The following is a 17,430-nucleotide window of genomic DNA, read 5'->3' as shown; positions in this document are numbered from 1 at the left end:
GGGAAGGAGGGAAGGAGGGAAGGGCCTCCGCGGGCCAGCCCCACGCGCGGCACCGAGCTGCGCCGAGGGACGTGGCGAGCGCAGAAGCTCCCGGCAGGAGCCCTGGGACGAGCAGCCTGCCCCAGCAAGGGAGAGGCGCCCACGTCGCCCCGCGCTCCTGCCCGCCACACTGAGCCGCCTCTCGCGCCTGCTGGCTGCAAAGGAAGCCCCGGAAACACGAAGCGTGCTGGCAAAACCCACCCCTGCAGGCAGGGAAAAGCTTGAGCTGCACGGGGAGTTCYTAATGAAAACACACTCCGGTTTATTCCCGCAAAGCAAAGGAGCTCCGCGTCCTGTTGGTGGAGAGCTATTTTAAAGCTCTCTTCTCCCCCGGCTGCCAAAGCAAATGTGGGCCCGTGGGCCGAGCCGAGGAGCTCTCASTTAGTGCTGACGGTGAGGACGGGGAGGGAGAGAATTCTGCTGTTTGAAGCACTCCCTTTTTCCCCTATCTCCCCAAAAGTGACCTACAAACAAGAGGCGAGGGAAGAACTCGCGCTTCTTTCTTCCTGTTTACTGCTCTCAAAGACTATTTTAAGCTCTTGCAGGTCTCCTCCCTCGCTCTCGCGCTCTCCGTGGTCCCAATGCAGGTCACGTGCGCAGCTGGAGATTATCGGGAGGCAAAGTGGGGCAGTGTCGGCGCTACAGGCACCGGCGGCGCCGCATTGATGCGCCGGGGCCTCCACCGGCCCCTTCCCTTCCTGGGGCTGCGCGGCAGCGAGGGCTGGGGGCTTGGGGCGCGCGCCGCAGAGCCAGGAGGAGAGCCGCCCAGTCCACGGCAGCAGCGGCACAAGGCTGTTTGCTGGGGGTCAGGCTGAGCGAAGCACCTGGCGGGTTCCRGGAGCAAGCACCGCTGGCAGAACCGGGTCGCCCCAGGGCTGCCATTCCTCGCATTCCAAAAATACACGCCGGGGGAAAAGGACAAATCTCCCATCCACGTGCCCGTCCCAACACAAACATGCAGCAGGGCCACAAAACCTTTGAGGGCAAAGGTCCAAAACGCATCTTTCAAATGCCGCCGCCGCTGCCCTGGCAGGGCTGCCCAGGGAAGCACGGGGCATGGCCGGGGCCGCTCCCCGCGCTTCCAGGTCGCTCCCGGCTGCCTTCCCTCTCCCTCTCCAGCACCTTGCGGACACGAGGACGAGGCAATTCCTGAGCCCGAAAATACTCAATTATTTTAATAGGATTACATTCTAGATTGACAATGTTTAGAGCAGTTCCCTGAATTTATTAGCCTGCCAGCACTCCGGATAAGTAATTTGAATGCAAAGATCTTTTAAGTTTAAGTAAGTAACTGGCAAAGAGTCAACTCCCCCTCCGTTATTCCCTAGGCATAACAATAAGTGGTGAAAAGGGGCTCCTCGCGGAGCACTGCAATGCCTAGTGCTGCCCTAGACACCTACCCTCTCCTACACACATCCTCTTCAGGGCGCTGCAAAGCTCCTGCGGTGGGGGAGCCACAGGCGGCAGGGCAGAACAGCCACCAGTTCACGCGCCCCRCCTAAGCGGCTGCATCACACGGCAGCCCAGTCAGGAATCACAGCAACCTCCTTACTCCCGTGTGCCGGCGGATATTAATAGTCACATCAAGTATTTATATAGAGCTCGACATACCCGAAAGCCTTGTGTAAACATTAATCCCGAGCAGCTCTCGGAGGCGGGTCAGGATCCTCTCTGCACATCACAGAACTGTCTGACAGGCACGGCAGCTGCGGCTGGCCCAGGGGCACGGGGCAACTCCGCRCGGCCTCCGGCTCCGCCACGCAGCCTCCTCCGGCTCCTCGAGCTCCCCTCGCTCACGGCAGCGCGGCCCGTGCTCCCCTCCCCAGCTCTTCTGCGCTCTCAGCACGCTATCAACAACAGGCAAGGTGATCTAGAGCAGCCAGCAGGCGCAGGGCTGAGAAGCCCGGACAAGGCCAGCTAAAAAGGCACCAGCGTTGCCCRCGAGGCTGAAGCACCGCGTGCCTCCTCGCTCTCTGGAAGCCGGAGCTTTCTGCCAGCCCTGGCAGGGGCACCCGTGCCATGGGAGGCCGCTTTGCTGCCTGCTTGCTGCTGCCACTGGGCAAGCCGGCATGAGCACGGCCACGCCGGCCTGCCCAGAAGGTCACAAACAGCCTCTCCGAGCAGGCGCTCAACAAGAGCCACTACTGGTGTTTTCCAGTGCCCAGCAGTCGCCTCTGAGCACAGTGCCCATCTGGGACTTGCGAGCACATTTGTGCCCTCCAACCTCTGGCGYCTCACAAAACGGCTAGGGATGCACGCAGAGGATACACGCGGAGCAGCGGAGACGCTTGTGCGGGCCGCGGTGCGCAGCCTGCCGCCGCCTCTCCCCGAGGAGGGCCGCGCTGCGCGCGGGCAGCCCCGGGCACACAGATTCGCAGCGTTTCCCCCGCCCGGGCGCCGGCGGATCCACGCGGCCTCCCCGCGTCCTGCCGCTGACGCCGAGCACGAGCGGCAGCTCCACGCTCGSGCCGGCTCCGGGCGCCCACGCGGAGAGCGGCGCTCGGCAGGGCACGCGCTGCCCCGAGGCAAARCCCCCAAACGGGACCCACGAGCAGCGGCGGCACCGCTCACCAGCACAACCCAAACAGCAGCCCACAGGCAGCCTCGAACAAGCGCTACGCGAGAAGCACTTGGCTTTGTGGTGACACGAGCGTCACGAAACGACTTCAGCTTTTCGCTGAAAGGCCTATTAAAGCATTGCTTTTACCAAGCAATTTAAGATATAATKTTTCGTGTTGAGGCTGGCAAGCTATCCACGTAGCTTCTGCAGCACACGTCCCAAAACAGAGACTTCTCCAGCAACCACACTGTCCTAGCGATGCTTGCTGACTTCTTYTCCTTGCACGCCAGCACACCAGCCCTGGGCAAGCGATCGCCCTGGCGCCTCTCACGGCCCCCGAGCCACCCACGGCACAGGCCTCTTCTGCAAGAAACACCTGGCAGCTGGAAAATCTGCARATGCTCCAGCTGTACGGGCAGCGGAGCATACGTGAAGGCTGCCAGGGAGCATTACAGGACCCTTGTAACTGCGGGACGTTCAAAACTACAGGTCGGATCCAACACTTTTGATCTGAGCAGAAGCAAGGACACAGCCTCCAGATTCTCCACCCAAATATTCAGCCAGGGCTTGGAGTTGCCCCTCAGCCAAAAGATGGTATCTGAAGGCACCAGAAGGGTTACACCTAAAAAGACCTTATCTAATTACCCCTGCATTATTACACCTAATCGTCTCAGCATGGTAACTTTGATACCAGAAGAGATCTGTACGCCTTTAAAGGAGCTCTTCAAGAGCAATTTCAGCAGCTTCACCAATTCTAAAAATAATTATCCTGAACCTCGAACTACGCGGCGCGACAGCGGCACTGACAAACCCACTCAGGTGGGCACTTTTTCAGTGCAGAAACGTCAGGAASCCAGCGCGCAACGAGGAGCCGTTTCTCGCCCCTTCCTGCTCATGACATTGCACACAGGCAGGTAACCTTGACAGGGGGCTCAGCACGTTCCTCACGTCCAGCTGGGATTTCGAAGGAGCACTGTGAAGGCTGCACGGGAAGGGTGGCAGCAGGCAGGGCGGGCGCCCCSGGCAGCCCCGCTGAGCGCGCGCCCTGGCTCCCGTCGCCGTGCCGGCCCCCAAGCCGAGCTCCTCACCCKCTGAGCGCGCCCGCACCAAAGGCGCAGCTCTGCACCACGACTCCTACGCCCTCACACCGAGAGCCCACTGGAGCTGTTCCCAGGGAAACGCGGCTGCAGGTGCCCTTGGAGAGGCAGGATCACATGCAAGGTGCCAGGCCAGCAGGGCGGGAAGCATCGCGGGAGGTGAGGGTCCCCGTGCCCGGCAGCGCCTGYGAGCAGCCGCCGCAGCACGGCTGCGGGCACTCACACCACCAGAGTCCTCGCAGAGCCCGTCCAGCGCCAAGCTGGCGAGCAAAGCCGGCAACGCAAGGTAATGTCACTCCCATTAAATCTTTATGACTCAGAACAGTCTGCCTTCGTCTGAGGCTGCAAATACTGTGGGTGAGAGTGTTAAACATAACTRCCAATTAAGCACAAACTCCTGGAAACACGAGCACGGCGCCATCGTTTYGCCCAAGGCGGGAGGCCGCTCCTGGCGGCTTCCTCAAGCGGCGCTGAGCGCCCGCGGCTCCGCGGCACGCCGGCGGAGCGCAGCCTGCCCAAAGCGCTGGCGCGGACACACGCGCGCAGAGCGGAGCCCCGGGCTGCCGGCCGGAAACGCGGTGCAACACAGCACAGCTTCCCCGCTTCTTTCTCATGGCCCGTGGCCACAGCAGCACTCGCGGGCACGAGGGCGCTGCCGCGGGTGCCAGGGCCGCACGTGGCATTCCCGGCCACGGGGCTCCTCGCGTCCCGCGCGCTGCGCTTCACCACCACCGCGTACGAGGAGCASGTCCGGAAGGCAACGGGACCCACGTCTCGAAGCGGAGCGTCGACATCAACACTTGGCAAGCCAAGCCTCGCGCCCCGAGATGAACGGAGACAGGCTGTAAAACGCCACRGGCACTCGCCCGTTGCAGTCGTAGCCCGTAATCCAACTTCGGCTCGTTCTGCCAAGGGCCGCACACAGCGCCTTTGTGCTCCCAGATTTCAGGCCCACTCCTCAACCAACACTAGGAAAACACAAGCGAGTCACAGTTTGCAAACMCTCAGCTTCGGGAAAGGCCGGGAAACGTCGGCTCAGCTGCGGAGGGAGGCGTAGCAGCGGGTGTGCAGGGACCGCTGCGCCTCCCCGTTGCTAACGCAYTGGCGCCGATGCCGAGGCAGCCGCGGAGAGGCCGCCCAACCAGGCGAGCACCCGAGGGGCCTCGCCGAGCGGGCGCGGTGCCCTTGGCGCTCCCCACGGGCCAGGGCGCCTCTCGCTGGGCCCTGCTCCGCACGCCGGCACCGTGGCACAGAGCCCCGTGCTCCGCGGCGGCTCCGGGGCCGCCCCAAGCCGCCGGCGCGACCCGGCACCGCGCCTGGGCCTTGCAGGGCCCTTCCGTCGGCACGCGGAGCGAATCCCGCTTCCAGACCTTCCCTCTAGCGCCGGCTGACACGGGAGAGGAAAGCCCTTCCTCCATTTGATTTTAGCTTGACACAACACAGGAGAGATCCATAATTCAGTTAATCACTAATCATATAAACAAAGAAACCTCTTGAGAGCCAGAGAGCAACACGTACACAGATTTGCAATGCATAAAAAGGTACTTTTTTAAAACGGAAACAATGCAATCTATTCAGTGTGAAGAGAGTGCGAGGCCAATTAAATACTTCAGGTTCCATAATTATAATTGCAGTAATGAATGGAAAGGAGCATTATAGTTGGCACAATGCAGTTTTATTCAATTCAGTGAATCAGCTCTTGTCTGCTTTCAACTMACCTTTTGTGTCTCTTCATATCAGATCTTCTTGCAGATTACTTGCAAAATACAATGAAAATATCCCCAGCCCAGGTAATGTAATACATTAAGCATCCTTTGATTCGGCCTATGTGCAGTCTACTGAAGGGATTATTCACTCAATGGCTAATGCTAAAATTTATTCATTTTAGACATAAATGAAAACGCAGAGTGGCTCGAGCCACCATTTGAGCACTCCGGCTTGCCCAAAATGAGAGAGAAAGATGACAGCTGATRGACTGCTCTTGGAGGGGTATTTCTGGAAAACGACTCAAGATCCCTCCTTCCCATGCAAGCTGCTGCTTGCAGCGAGGGGCTCCTGCACGCCAGGCATTCCCGGCCAGCCCCGCGCTGGCTTTTGGCTCCCGTTTCTCCGGAGAAACTGCCCTCGGGAAATTAAGGGCTTACTCCCAAAGAAGTTGATCCCAAGGCACTCACTTTCAAGTTGCGGGAATGAGAAGAACGTCTCTCCTTTTCTTCCCCCTCTGCCCAGGGCTCAGGCAGGACGATTCCTCACAACCAGCACCGGTCATTACCCTTCCCAACAGTTCGGCCTAGCACCAGGACCCATCCGCAGCATGCCGGTATCTCCACGTGGCCAGGCCGCTCCTAACGGCGGCGGTCYGCTTGCGCGGCAGCCTTGGGCCGGCGGGTGCCACACGCGGAGCACGGTGCCTCCCGGGCAGGCAGGTCCTCAAGGGCAGCCCCTTGACCGAGCTACACAGGGGAAGCGGGGCCAGCACCTGGCAGGGCGCAGGCAGCTGCCGTCCCGTCCCGCCACCGCGGTGCCGCCTTCCGACGGGCGGCCCAGGAGCAGSCAGCGTATCGGCCAGGAGGGGTGGCTGGAGCCCTTCTCACAGCAGCACCCCGGCCCGCACGCTCGGCCAACGCGGCCCCTCAGCTACCCTAGCTCACCGCAGCGAGACGACTCCCATGCTGAAATCCCGCGCCGCACTGGTTTTCCTAAGCTGGAAGTCACCTACTTCCACGAGCAACGTCATGAACGAGAGGGCAARCGCTGCACGACGTTAGCATTGAGCAAACTACTCCCTGCAGTCCCGGTCAGAGCTAATGACACCGCCGGGGTCCAGGGGAAGCCGGGAACAGCTGCCCTTCATGCTCCTCATCACGCTCAGGTGCGTGSGATCTGAGGGAAACGCTGTCATGTGGCAGCGTGCTCGTCAGCAAACCTCCCTGCAGCCTCCTGTGTCGAGTGCATCCGAGGAAGAAGGCAGCCCAAAGCCGCTGGGAGGAGAGGCAGGCAGCTGTGAATATTGCTCATGAATTTGCTGCTAGCCTCAGAAAAGAGCAGCTTGGGAGGAAAAGCGGTCGGGTGCACTGCTGTGCCCCTCCTGCCCTCCTCGCAGCGGGTATTGCTCGGAGAGCTTCGTACACCTCGGGGCCACCACAGCTGTCTTCAGTGACGGTCCCTCTTCCCCAGCAGCAGGCCGGCACGCTGCACGCCCGGCACAGGGCTCTCTCCCCCCCTTCACGCTTCTGACRGGCTAAAGCAGCAGCTGCAGCCGCACAGAGGCACGCTGCGCGCCAGGCCTGCCGCTTCCGCGGGCATCTCCCCGCGGGGAGGGCAGGGGCTGGGCGGCCGCCCCACTGCTGCCCCTGCCCCAGCACCCYGGCACGCCCCCCGCGCGGCAGCGCCCGGCCACGCTGCCGCTCAGCGCCCGCGTCTCACTGCGCCCAGCACCCTCGGCGTCCCCTGGCGCCGCCGCGCACAGCGGGACGCGCCACTTGGAGCGGAGGCCCAACCATGGCGCAAAAGAAGAGATTGGGAGCGCCTGGTTTTTGCTGAAAAATACATTCGCCTCGTCACAATTTACTGAAAACGGATTTCTTCCTTCCTCCCCACGACAGGCCACAAATCGCTTTAGAGAGAACATTAAATTACAGCCATAATAGGGTTATGCAACACAGCGCGCATTTGCTATGTTAGTCATGTCTCCAAAGCATTTCTGCTTTCATTTCCTCAGCTTCAGAGCAGCTCATTTCCCCTAACAGAGAAAAGGGTTAATGCAGGACGGGGGGAGCTATGTGCATTCATCTCCTCCTTTGTCTCCACTAAAGGAGCACCAGAGATCTCCGTGAATGCTGTGTGATGAATGCAGAGCTTTCCGAGCCATTTGCAAGACAACAAGGCAACACCCCTACGTATGCTCGGAGGCTCCAGTAGCAATCGGAAGCAACAGGCTGCCTGCAGAAAGGAGCTTTCAATGCCTTTCTTGCGTGGCGTGCTGAGGGAAAAGTAGCGCAGTGCCCGTGCGGAAGGAGAGGCGCAGGAGCCCTGCGCCAGAGCTGCCAAGGGCCTCGGGGCAGCGGCGCCCGCCGGCGCTGCCGCCAGCTCCGAGGTGCTCCTGCAAGCAGGGACGAGCTGCCCACGGYGCGAGGCGCAGGCGTGAGCCTTGCGTTTTCCACCGGCAAACGCTTGTAGAGCGGTCTGCTACTGCGGGCATTCCCRGAAGGGAAAAGAGAACCTCCTGCTGACGGAGAAGAGCAGCCRAATCTGCCCCAAGGGGGGAAAATATCCTTGCCCCCATCTACAGCAAAAGGTACCTGGAATGCAGTGACATGGAAGTGACGGGTCAAACACCGGAGGAGACAACAGAATCTCCCTGCTGAGGATTAAAAATTGGGGCCTGTCACCGCTCATCAGGCTGCGGTCCAAATATCTCCTCACCTCTGCCAAAGCGCTGTGCAATTTAGCAAGTGAGGAATGGTATCTTGGGGCTTTACAGGGCTTCTTTGTTTTTTCTGCAGCCACACACACACACACACACACACACACACACTACATAGACAAAGCAGCACGCGCAGCAGTTGCCAAGGCAGCTGAGGCCGTTGACGCGAGGGTCTCGTTGCAAGCGCTGCCAGGGTCACAGCCTGCTCGGCTCCCATTTCCCCAGGGCTAGAAGAGGCRCACGGGGGAACCTGCTCAAGTCAGGGCTGCCTTTAGGCGAGCTCCCGTCCCAGCGACCCGACGGCGCCTTCCGGCCGCCTCCGCTTACGACTGTTCCCGTCCACCCAGACGCGATCCGGATCTCTCTCAGAATGAGACTGGTTAAGGGAAGTCTCCCTTCTCTCCCCAGCTCGTGACACTTCATAACAGGCCAGAAGTAACTCTAACCTACTTAGGTGCTCGGCATTCACGCTTACCATCTCTTAAAGAGATTTAACGCGCCGAGCTCAGCCAGACTTATCGATACCGCCACGCAGCACTTGCATGGACCTGTCACACGAACCTGCGCAGACTGCACCGCTGCACAACGTGGTCCGGGAGAGCAAGCACGGGTGCGTTAGTCGACACTTCCTGTTGACTGAATTAGAGCATCTTTTAATGAGTCTCACTTCAAAATCATTTTAAATCCATTTGCTCATGTCAACATCAATGTACTCAGCATTATCTACCAATTAGTAAACCAGAAAGTATTCTTCAGATAATCTACAAACTCGGTAAAATATTCAGCACGCCATTCATTTGCTACAAACAGCCCTATAAAAACAAATTACTGGAACCAGCTGTCAAAATGCAACAAGCATCTCCGGCTAGCGCGCGTTTCCCGCCCCTGCCGTTCGGGGAGGTACCTCAGCTCCGAGGAAGCAGCAATGCCAGCTCCGYGGGGCAGAACCGCCGCCGCCCTGAGCGCCGTCCCCGCCTCGGTGCGCAGGCCGAGGCGGCCGCAAGTTCTCACGACGCAGTCGGACACAGCGCGCTGGCCCCGGCGGGCAGCGCAGCGGGACGAGGGCGCCCTGGGCAGACCGGAGTGCTGGCAACGCTTCCCRCCGCGCCCACCTTCCACTGCCAGGGACGTCACCCGTGCCCTCCGGGTGCTCCTCCGGCGGCTAGGGAGCAGCTAGGAGAGGCGCCGTGGCCGCTGCCCGCGGCATCCTCAGCACGCGCTCCCGCGGGAAGGGCAGGCGGCGCTCCCGGACACGCACTGCTCGTGCCCGGGCCTTCCCCGGGAACGGCCCCTGGAGGCCAAACCCGCTCCCAGGCCACGCCAAGCAGCAGCCTCCACGGGAGGCAGCGAGGCCACCAGGGCGCCTCTCGTGGAGCGGCCGCAGCGGCGAGGGCGCCTCACCCATGCAGCACGGACATGCGCTAGGAGCAGTCGCTGGGAGGCCGCACCGCGCTCGGGACGCGGCCGCGCGAGCGGAGCCGGGCACAGGGACTGCGCTCGCACACCCCCCCACTGCGCCCGCGCACAGGCGTTTCCCTGGGAAGGGCAGCCCCACGGCCGGAGCGCCTCCTGGCCCGACGAGCAGCTGCCACCGGCACGCGCTGAGATGCCAGCACGCGGGCTGCACGGCCCTTGGAGGGCGTCGCGTGTCAGGAGCGCTCGAGCGGCTGCCGCACAGCCCCGCTGATCAAAGCGGCGCAGCAAACGAAGGGCACAGCAGCCGGGAAGGACGCATCACGCCGCGGAGGAGCGTCCCGCGGCCTGCGAGCGCTTCTCTGCGCGTGGCAAGAACAAGTGCTTCCATCGCAGTAAAACCGCCTCATCCGGTACGACCCCAAATTACCGTGTGCACATTCTGCTAATCTAAAGGCATTTCTAAAATTCAAGCAAAATAGTCCATGCATATTGAAGAACRCTTAAGCATCATGTTAAAGGACAATTTGCAAAACACACTAAGGAAATCTGATCGCACCAAACCAGTCCCATGAAATACCATATCTATCATCAACTTTTTAATTACCAATTGATCAACATGGAGACAGCGTAATAGCTTTCAGCTTTTAATTACTGAACTATCAAAATTCCAACCAAAAAGGAACCTCCAGAGACGAAACTGTAATGCTTGATTATTCACTGCTACATAATGAATGATTTGTTTTTAAACAAGATGTCAAGTTCCTCATGTAATCCGTCTGGATGTGCGACTCTGCGCAGCTCGTACTGCCCATACCAAGCACCCGCGAGCCCCGGGCTCCCTTTCTCCTGACCCCACCAGTGCAGATGCCTGCCCCCAAGGCCAAACGCTGCGGAATGGAGGTGCCGAGGGGCAAGCACATTGCAACAGTGCCGCAAATCCCACAAGCTCCTGCTAACGAGACCTGCTCCGCAGCTGSCAGTTACGGCGGGGCTGGCACAGACCCGCGGGCGGCACCTCTGCTGCCCAGCGCAGGCACTGCCCCGTGCCCCAGCTCCCTGCGGGCCCCAGCCCGCTCCCCCAAAGCCCCCTTCCCACCGGTGTAAAGCACGAGAACCCGAGTTCCCCGCAGCAGGCAGGCATGCAAAAAATGCAGGTATGGAGCGCAAAAGCCCCGTGCACACCACGTCGGTTGAGCCCAGGATTTTATATTGGGAGCAGCGCTTCCTAAAAGACTCCTTCGCAAACGCAAGGGGTCTACGCAGAGGCAAGGCGTTCCCGCAGCCACGCTGTTAAACCTAGACAGCTGAAGCAGAGCTTATTAGTCAATTAACAAGAAACTCCTGGCAAATAACATACTTGTTCCTGCAACCCCAGTGGCGGCGATTAACATCGCTCCTTGCGAGCCAAGCCCCCCATGTACAGGCTTGCAGATGTTTTCTATGCATCTTCTCTCAAAACAGTTATGCTTCGCAACGGCATCTGCTCCTACCACACAAACAACGCAAACAAGCAAAGCAAGCAAGAAAGCAAACAAACGAGAGGCAAGGGAGAGGAAGGAGCACTCCTGTCCGCCTGCATTAAGCCCTGCCTCAGAGGGCCGGCTCTTGCTGGACACCACCCTGCTCCCGAGCTGGTGAGCGGCAGTGCCAGCGAGCAGGGCCCTGGCGCACGGCGGGCGCCAGCCGGACACTGCGCCTCCCGGGGGGCCGCTGGCGGGCAAGGCCGGCACGCACGCAGGAGCACCCGCAGCCTTATCCCTCCTACAGGCCCTCGCCACGCCAGATACACGTGGAGCTACACCCACCGCGCAGCCGACACTCAGAAGGTTGCCGTGCACCGGTTTAGCTCTGTCCCCGTCACCTGGCGTGTGCTCGGGAACTGTGGATACCTCTCGGCTCTTCGCACAGCACCTTGGAAACTAGGGTGGCAAAAGAACACAAATGGGTGAAATGGCACAGACCCGGCCCGCCGCTGCCTGTCCTCCTCTCAGCTTAAACCCTTCCCCACTTCAGCACAGGCTCGGGACTGGAGGAGGGCAGCTCCCCAGAGCTCCTCTGCTCCGGTTGCAATCGCTGCTTCTGACACAACGGACGCGCATATCACCTAGCACGGAGCAGGCCTGCAGAGACGTAAGGAACAGGAGCACAAATCCGCCGCCCCAAAATCTTTGCAAGCTCAATAACCTCAGAAGGAAATTTCAAAAAGTGTGACTGCAACACTTCTCCAAAAGACACCCTTTAAAAATTTTCATGCCGTCCTTACAACAAATTTCCTTAAAATCAGCCAGCCCCCCTCACCGTGKAAGCTCACCTGGCATGCAGGGAGCCTCCCTCTGGGCTTTGCTCCTGCTCGAGCAACAGCAATCTTCCTTGGGTTTGTCACCAGTCAATGGGATGTGCGTGGCACAGCCAAACAAAAAACAAAACAAAAAGCAGCACCCGCAGGCATGTTCAGAAGGAACAAGGGAACTGTGCTTAGAGCAGTGCTCCCAAAGGCTACCCACCCTACATGCCGGGTCCGGCAGGAGACTGGGAAAGGCCTTCTGCTCTACCAAAGCTGGGGGGAGAAGAACACCCACCGCTGCTCCGAGAAGCTCAGCTGATGCTGCGATAAAGGRCCTTGTGGCCCACGAGCCGGGATGCGCGTGCAGAGAGGCAAGGGCGGCGCGGGAAGGGGCGCTGGGGCACGGCGGCAGCCCGCGGCCGACGCTCAGCGCCACACACGGCACAGCCACGCGCCTTCCCCRCCCAAGGTCACACAGACATCAGTGTCGCCAGCACGTTTAAGGGAAGCATGACTGCAATAAAGCGTTTGAAGCGAAAGTGCCATCTCGGCAATTAGAGCTGGGGACAAGCGTTCATCGTCTCCGACACAAAATCGGGGCGGGGAGGGAGCGACACTCCCTTATTTCCACCTTGATTTCAGGGCATTGGCCCAGTGCGCGTGCATGGAACTGCCTGCCCAAAGAGCCTTCTTGCTGGCCTACTTTCGGCAGAGCCCCATTTAGCTGTAACCTCCACGCTCAGCACCGCTACCATGTAAAAGAAGCGCCGGGGAGGAGAGGGAAGGTGCAGGCAGCCCCGTGTGGAAGGCGCCCACGCAGCGACGAGCAGTTGCCGGGGCTGGAACCCCCCTGCGCTCCCCCCGGCGCCGCTGCAGACTCACCCTCAATCTCTCCCGCTGCAGGGGCACCGAGGCAGCCGGCGGAAGGCACTTGCCTGTTTTCTAATTCCCTGCCACAGGGCCGAGGAGGAGCATACGCTGCGGAGAGCTTGAACACAGCGAGAGAGGGGATCGAAAATATGCCCCTCCTAGGAGTGGGAATTTCAGGGCTGGTGGTAACCAACAGCCCTCACGTACCCGCTGTTCGACCCAAGGTGTCCTTAAGGCCCTCTTCGGAGAGCCTGGCAAGCACTGCAGCCATCGGATCACGATCACAAACACCACTGCTTTACCAAAAACTACGCGGGCAGTTTCTGCATCCTGCCATCTCGGGTTCCAGCTCATGCCCAAAGCTGTCCTGTTTTAGATTAGCATCTCGGAATATCTCTGTGAAGGGAAGAAAAGCAGCACGAGCAGCCGTCACAGAGAAGAGTAACTCATGACACTTGGTGACAGCTTGGGGAATACAGTGACATTTGCAGCTGGATACAGGCCTTTGAAGAGATTATAAATCCATCTCCAGCCCTCCCAAGCAGCCTCCGAAAGGGCACTACAAGCCGGGGGAGGCCGGCACGTGGGCACGGCCGAGGCTGCCGTTCCGGCCGGCAGCAGCGCCCCGGGTTCCCCCCGCGGCTCCCCGAGGGCCCGCGGGCACCTCCGGCACTGGGGCGCAGGCTGCAGCCGCGCTCCAGCTCCGGGGGAACGGCCGGCCGGCCGGCGGGCCCCTGCTCCGCACCGCCCGGGCCACCTCTCCATCGCTGGCGGCYTGCGAGGGCCCGTGGGCCGCCCCGGGCGCCCTGCGCACCAGGCTCCCTGCTGCACGGCCCCGCGGGCGCGCCGCGGCCGCTCCCCTCGCTGAGGCAGCCCTGCCCCAGAGCAGGCAGCAACACCYAAACAGCTTGGCCATCCTTGAGAACGAGCGGCGCAGCCACAGAACTGGTCAGGGCCAGCCCTTCAAGGCTGCCTTTGTCAGAGAAAATGAGATACGAGCACAAGCATTTTGATGCCAAAACCTACCTCAGGCTTMTAAATATTTTCCACGATATAAGGCTAGCAGCCTCTCCCCTCCCCTGCACTTGCACCGGACTAAGGGGAGCTGTGGGCGACAGAGCCTTCCTTGTTTAAGGCCACAAAAACACGGCCTGCTCCTTTCGACTTTCCTCCCCCGCAAAGGCAAACAATAGGGCCCAACACTGTTCCCACGTAGCCTGCAGGGAAAGCCCTGTTACCTGGGAAAGCGGCTTACGCAACTCCTGCCAAGAGGGCTGCAATCCAGGCAGGCTGCTCGAGTTACCAACACACGTSCTTTAAAGGTACACAAAAAGAATTCTAATAAAAAAGAATCAGAACGACGCCTATATACGCGAATASCAGCTAGCAGCAGAGAGCATGGAAGGGCAAGTATTTCCAGCGAGGGCAAAACAACGAGGAGTCAAACCAAAGAGAGCTTTTGCTTAAGCTACCACCCACACAAGCTTTTTATGCTTCGAAGCAAAGACAAGTGCTTAAATCCCATGTTGATCCGAACCAGCAGCACCTTAAGGAGGCCAATTTGTGAAGCAGCTTCCCCTGCAGAGCTCACAAAGGTCAGACCGGCGCTCTCCCTGCAGCCCCTGCACCACGCAGGAGGCCGGCTCATGTCGGAGGCCTGCGGCTCRCTGCAGGCTAGCACGGCTGAGGAGGCCGGGCAAGTTCCTAGCGCAGCCTAGGCAAGCACTCGAAACCACCTAAAGCCACAAGCACTCAGCAGAGAGCAGGTGACAAAGCGAGAGAGTCCAGCGCCGAGGCCGAAGTGCAAGAGCCCAAAGATACGGCCTCGGAACAGGGGCCAGCTCCCAKGCACCAGCACGTGCCCCAGCACCGCCGAAAGCCTGTGGCAAATCTCACATGGGCCTCAAGCCCCATCGTAGGTCCGTAAGAAAACGGAAACGAGTGCGCTGCGCTTGCAAAGCCACCCTGTTTTCATGCCGCTTTCCCGTCTCCAAGGCCAGCCKGCCCAAGCCTCCGGGCCAGCGCTGGCCCCTCTTCAAAGGCCTGGGGACGGGAGCTCCCGGCCGGCCGCAACGGCAGCTGCTACCTGCAACCCACAATTAAGGCTCCAGAAAAGGAACCGATTTATGAAACTGAAGCCAGGACGTACCACTTATGAGCACAACACACCAGTGAAGCTTTCCCCTTTATTTGGGGTTTCCAAACAAAGCCTGTTTATTTAATGCTGGCGGTTTGGCACCGCCGCACACCAGCGCAGAGCRATCCGCAGGGAAACAAACACATTTTTTTCCACGTAGCAGCCAGTTTCTCTGAAGAGATACAGATTACAAGTCCAGCTTTGCTTGCACCCTTWAACCACTGCCCAAGTATTTGCTCACTGGCTGCGTTCCAGCTAGGCTGAGCACTGATACCTTCTAGCCTGCTTGCAYGGGAAGCCTCACAAGCCTGCTCGCATCGGAGCCACGAGAAGCGCAGAAAGCGGCCTCCCTTTCTGTGCACACACAGCCCTGCGCTCCACACAAAAGCACAGCAGTACATTTTATCAGGCACACACGTGGCACGAGCCGTTAAAATMCCTTCTAAAAGTGTAACGAGAATCCCCAGAAATGCTAGCACTAAGCAAAACCAGCGAGGAAAATCTGCCYGACCCCGAGAGCAGGAAGGGTTTTGCTGCTGCGAGGTTTTTGCAGGCGGGGGGCAATTTYAAAGCTCTCTTTATGCACACGCCCAGAAAAGCCTGCAAGCAGCAAGGTAACACCCCCAAGGCTGCCCCGAAATCACCCAGGAGCRAAGCTCAAAGAGGAGCGATGCCCCAAGGTAGATGCTCCTGCCAGGCTGCCCTCTCTGCTGCAGGCTCTGCCACGACAGAAGAGCCACCTCAGAAGCAGCAGCTCGTGCCAACCTGCACAGCAACGGCCAATATGATCAGCAATTAATTGTGAAGGTGTCTGGCAAGCCCAAGGCGCCTGTAACTGCCCCCTAATGAATCGAGATCGTGCAGGAACAGAGCCGAGTTTTCGCTTGCCTTTGCATCCTCGGAATCCCAGGAGTCTCCTTGGCTGTGGTTTCTAAGCCAGATTGTGGTGCTTATAAACCTGTGTTCAGCTGGCTACGTGCAAGACTCAGAGGAGCCCAAGCTGCAATCCAGATGGATTATTTACCAGCCCTTCCTTGCAATTGTCCTGAGGGTTTGCATTTCACAGACGACCAGCACAAGACCGGGGGCACATTTTCCAAATGGAAGGGGGCCCAGCCAAGTCTCAGTGATGCACTGGCACATCACAAGACTTCTGTTCTGCTTGCATTCAAAAGCTGCTCRGAAATGCACCCCGCAGGTTCGTACAGGAGAGCCCGATTGAGACCCTCACTGGGATTCCTGCCCGCATCCGAGGAGATCTTCCTCCGGCCTCTTGCTTGCGGCGCAGCGTCTTCGACGTTGCATGCAGAGAGCTGTACAGTTACGAGCGTTCCTGTGCTTGGAGGCAGCCCTTACACCTTTGCATCCGTGTGCTCACTGCAGCCAGCACCATGAGCAGGTTCCATTTCCGTGCCAATTCTCTCTTGGCCTCTCCAAACACGTCCTGRGGCTTCGGTGGAAAAGTTATTCTTTCCGAACGGCTGTGCAGGGTTGCCACGCACCGCGAGACAGAAGCMGTGTTCCACGCCGGTGCTGACCGCGTTTCAGCGTTAGCTGCAATTGCTCTTCAGCTCYCTTCGTACTTCGCAGGGCTGTTATGAAGCTTAATTAACTGTAAAGCTGTGCAAGCAGATAAAAAAGGTGCCACGGACGTGCGCGTTCATCTCGAGTTCCCAGCTTGCTCGAAACCAAATCCTAAATGGGCGACCCCACGGCAATTAGCAGTGCCAGAGGCAGTGCGCAGAGCGCCCGCAGCTCAGCACGCGGCACGGCGCTGCCCGCCCGCCACAAGCAGCCAGCTCCTGCACCAGCACCGCTGCGCCGCGGGCAGCAACAGGTAAACGGCAGGCAGACGGAGCCCTCTACCACCAGCACGCACAGCTACTGCCGCAACAGCGTTTGCCTTCTGAAGGCTCCTGCATTTAACACACTAACTGCTTTCAAAAGCTAGAGGGAAACAGGGAAAAYGAGCCTTAAGGGTTTCAGGAGCATTGTCTACAACACAGGATAAGCAGAGCTTCTGTTATGTTACCGTTTGATTCGCGGCAGCGCGTTGAAGCCCGGCGACAGCGACGCTCCCGCAGCAGCGGCAGCGCTCTCCCTTCGCACCGCGCAGCGGGAAAGCGCCCGCTGCGCCGGGCAGGCACCGTCCTCTCCGCTGCAGCTCGGGCACCCTGCCTCCTGCTCCACAACTCGAACGCAGCTCCCGTGAGCGTCAGCCCAGCTCCATTTCACACATTCCCCGTTGTGCCCTACCTGCCCTTCATTAACAAAACAGACCTTCGAGGTACAGATATACATTTTTATAGACATACATGCATATATATATATAAAGCTACTGAAAACGTGAGAGGAGGAGATATTAAAATCCAGAGAGCAGAGCAGCGAGTCCGGCTATCTGACAGCAGGGCTTTTGCTTTTCTGCTGTGTTCCAAGGGACCCATTTACCACCCGGGCTCATTTCACACGAGGCTACAGCTCTGCAGGGCGTCCCGCGGCGCACCAGGAGCGCCGCACGGGGCTCAGCTCTCAGAGCAGCCCCGGGAGCGCCGCGGGCGGCCCGGCCGGCGAGCAGGGCCGGGCGCGGGCAGCAGCGCGGGG

The sequence above is a fragment of the Nothoprocta perdicaria genome, unplaced genomic scaffold (genome assembly GCF_003342845.1).
Source record: "Nothoprocta perdicaria isolate Ctin4 unplaced genomic scaffold, notPer1 scaffold_252, whole genome shotgun sequence".
Classification (NCBI taxonomy): Eukaryota; Metazoa; Chordata; class Aves; order Tinamiformes; family Tinamidae; genus Nothoprocta; species Nothoprocta perdicaria.
Note: the sequence above shows the minus strand (reverse complement) of the source record.